The sequence below is a fragment of the Nicotiana attenuata genome, unplaced genomic scaffold, assembly GCF_001879085.1.
Source record: "Nicotiana attenuata strain UT unplaced genomic scaffold, NIATTr2, whole genome shotgun sequence".
Lineage (NCBI taxonomy): Eukaryota > Viridiplantae > Streptophyta > Magnoliopsida > Solanales > Solanaceae > Nicotiana > Nicotiana attenuata.
Window position 1 is genome coordinate 155540 of NW_017672607.1, and position 3180 is coordinate 158719.

Genomic DNA, 3180 nt, shown 5'->3' on the forward strand with positions numbered 1-3180 from the left:
CAACAAGATATGAAATGAAAGTGAAATTCTGTGTTTGTTTTCCTTATCCTTATTAGTAACTGGATTTTGGTGTAAAGCACTTTCTGTTTGCTATGTTTATTTGTTGTTACCAATTCAAGTGTTTTAACTGTTCAGATTCCTTTACCGCTGTGATCTTTTGTGAAGGAACCCCATCATGTTTTCAATACTTTGGCGTATTTATATACATATTTTTCAATACTTCAGATTTCAATAATTGTTTCATCTTCAATTCATTTAGTTACTCAATTAAATTTTCTTAAACCGTCTGAGGTTGTATTTTACTTTAAAATAGAATTTCTACTAAGATAATTTATTAAATTTCTTGTTAAAGGTAATATTTCATTCGATGTTGTACTTTAATTGAAAATTTTACTTTCTTTATTTAAATGATTTCTAAAAATAACTTCATCTTTTCTTGCTGAGTTCCTAATTGGTTTAGAAGTTGTACTCCACTTAGGTTATGTAAATTAGACTCCTTGAATATCTTAATTGTATTGGTTACAGACCCTATGAACCGAGTAACATGAGAGCGTTGTTGTGTAAAGTGAGACAGAAATATGTGGGCACGAGGTGCCGGGTGTGCTAAAAGTTTGGTAATTGAGGTTATGATATGAGACATCGAGTTTGAGATGGCTGGAAATTGTGCATCAGAAACGATATGACTTATTGAGCTGGCATCGCCTTCCTTGTTTGAGTACATTTTTCTTTACTTGTCTGAGTTCCAGCTATGTTGGTGTTAATTTATCTGGTTATCTTCGTTTCCACCCGTGTTTCTCTTTATTGTTTCTACTGATTGTAGTTTGTTCTTTCCCTGCTGTTGATATTACTATGTCATTTTTACATTGATAGTTTATTATCAAATCCTGTTCAATTTATTTGACTAGTAGGTGTCTGGATTGTTCCTCGTCACTACCCCGTCGAGGTTAGTCTTGATACTTACTGGGCACCGCTGTGGTGTGCTCATACTACACTTCTGTATGTTTTTGTGTACAGATCCAGGTATTTGATCGGTAGTAGCTGTGTAGGTCGTTGCGGTGGAGACTCAAGGTAAACCTGCTATAGCGTTCGCAGGCCTCGGAGTCACCTTCATTTGTACTTACTCCCATTTGTTCCTTTTGTTTCGGAGCGGTGATGTATTTATTTTGTATAACTACTCTTAGAAAGGTGATGTATTTATTTTGTTCCGACCCAAACCGAACCATGAACACCCCTAACTCTATCCTCTTCTTTCTCACTCTCTCTCTCCCTCTCTCTCTAAATTTTGATTCAACTAGCTATACTATATTTCGGACGAACATGTAAGCAGTTCTTCTTTGAGGATTTGCGTCTTCATCTTCGAATTCTATAGGCAATATTTATCGTATCATCTCTGACTCTAGAAGATACACAAGCTTCTAATGGCTATTATGGAGTTACTGCATTTGGCTCTTTTCTTAATTGATTCTGCAAATGCATGGTTTCTATTTAATATTTGGTGTCAAATTTGTTGATTCTGTCCAAATTGCCTCAACGGACATTCTCTGACCCCCATAGTTAAAAGACCCAAATTTATGGAAAGTTATTGTAGAGTTATTGAGCCTTATGCACTTTTGTTAACTAATTTTGCACATGCATATATTTATTGACTATTTTGTGTCGATTTCTTATTACTCAATTGTAATAAGAAGAACTCAACGAGAATAGAGAAGAAATTATGAAAGGCTGTTAACGCACTTATGTGCTGTCAACTATTTTGGCTACATTTTAGCTTACTTTTTTCCCGCATCGAAGCTTGAAAAAATGATTTTCAGGCTTTTTTCTAAAACGCAACAGCAAGGCAGTTTGTTGTAATTTTGGTCAATGGTGACGCCTTGAGTTTGAATTTGTTGCCTTCTGCACCTTTTGGACTTGTGGAAGTTTTAATTTTTATGGTGGAGACTAGGGGTGACAAACGGGCAGGTTGGGCAGAATTTGGGCGGGTCAAGATGAGTCAGGTCAATAAATGGATCATTGTCAAACCCAGCCCAATATGTATTTGGGCTAAGATGGGCTGAGTCAAGATGGGCTAAACAATGGGTCACAACCCAACCCGCCCAACTTGACCCATATTTTAGAACCATGCTCATCTTGCATAAAAAAGTCTTTTACCTTAAAATGTGTAAGTTGAAAAACTTTTCGCGGGGGGAGGTAGGATGAATGAGATACCTTTTGTTTTGGGTGAGTTTCATGGGTTATATTTGGGCTGATTAATGGGTTAGAATGGGCTATAAAAAATAATGGATTAACTTGGGCTCAGCCCAAATTGATCCATGAGCTAAAATGTTTGTAACCCAACCCATTAATCTCTGGGCGGGGCGGTTCAATGAGTTTGAGCTCAAATTGCCACCCTTAGTGGAGACTTATTCTGTATGGCTAGAAAACTTTTAGAATTAACATCAGTTGATTATAATCTAAGTTGTTCATAATTTGGACTAAGAAGTTGTTTATATTTGTTTTATATACTATTGCGAACAATGTTCTCGAGACGGAGCTAGAACAAATAAAGAAACACAATCTCTAATTTGATGCCATTTGAGCCGAACCTATTGGTTTCAAACTAGAAATAGTTAGAATATTAAAATATAACCCCTTTCTAACGGAAAATTTTATTTTATGTCTCATACAACTGGCACAAGTTGTGTGAGGCTCATTTTTTGGCTCACAGTTTTGTGGACCCAGATTTTTATGGACCCAGAAGTGTAAGATTGGGGTCCATAAATTTGTGAGACAAAAAGGAGCCTCACACAACTAATGTAAGTTGTGTGAGACACAGAATAAAACTTCTCCTTTCTAACCTATTCACCGTTAATCACCAATTTATTTGACGTAAGCGAGCATATACTCTTTTTGTAGGATTGAATATAGTTGCCGGTGTTGGTGAAATAGACGAATAAATAAGCTAGGGGTTCTACTAAGGGTGGCAAATGAGCGGGTTGGGCTGAATTTGGGCGGGTCAAGATGGGTTAGGACAATAAATGGGTCATTGCCCAACCCAGCCCAAAGTGTACCTAGGCTAAGATGGGCTGGGTCAAGATGGCCTAAACAATGGGTCATAATCCAACCCGCCCAACTTGACCCATGTTTTAGAACCATGCTCATCTTGCATAAAAAAACCTTTTACCCTTAAAAATAATAGTAAAG